Source organism: Caretta caretta, chromosome 9 (genome assembly GCF_965140235.1).
Source record: "Caretta caretta isolate rCarCar2 chromosome 9, rCarCar1.hap1, whole genome shotgun sequence".
NCBI classification, from domain to species: Eukaryota; Metazoa; Chordata; order Testudines; family Cheloniidae; genus Caretta; species Caretta caretta.
In genome coordinates, this window is record NC_134214.1 from 81,040,201 (window position 1) to 81,040,845 (window position 645).

Genomic DNA, 645 nt, shown 5'->3' on the forward strand with positions numbered 1-645 from the left:
CACCCATTTTCATTGGTGTATTTTGTTTGTTTTATTGCTCAATCAGATCTGTGTGTTTCTTTGGTATTACGATTGAAGGGGAAAAGGCTTTTGAAAGTAAAGTGGAAAGTGTTTGGGAAGAGTGTTTTTTAAAAAAATGGTCTGAGCCCAACTCGCTTTGGCTACTTTCAAACACTTAGTGTACCCAGCCGGATTACTCTGCCATATTAAATTAGCTCTGCAAAATAACTATAATTGAAAGCACTGGATCTAAAAGTCAGATTTTCTTTTCTTTTTTTTTCTAAAGTACTCTGTACTACTGTTGCTCTGCACAACAATAAGCAGGAGTTTCATGTGTTTATGAAGAGAACATATCCCTCGATTTCATCAACCGAATAATTGAAGAATTGCTCTTTCATGGACATACATGGAAGGCACTGACACTTGTTTCCAAGTAGAAGCACAGAGATTCATAGGAACAGCTCTTAAGTGCTGTGATTTCTTACGACTGGAGTGTCAGTGAGCAAATTTTGGGAAGCTGCTCACCAGCTTTATCAGCAATAGAAGGAGCAAAATGAACACTTTGTCTCCTCTCCTGCCCCTTTAGCACATGCACATCAGTCACAAATGTTTATCTCGCAAACAGTTTTTCTTGGCTGATTAGAA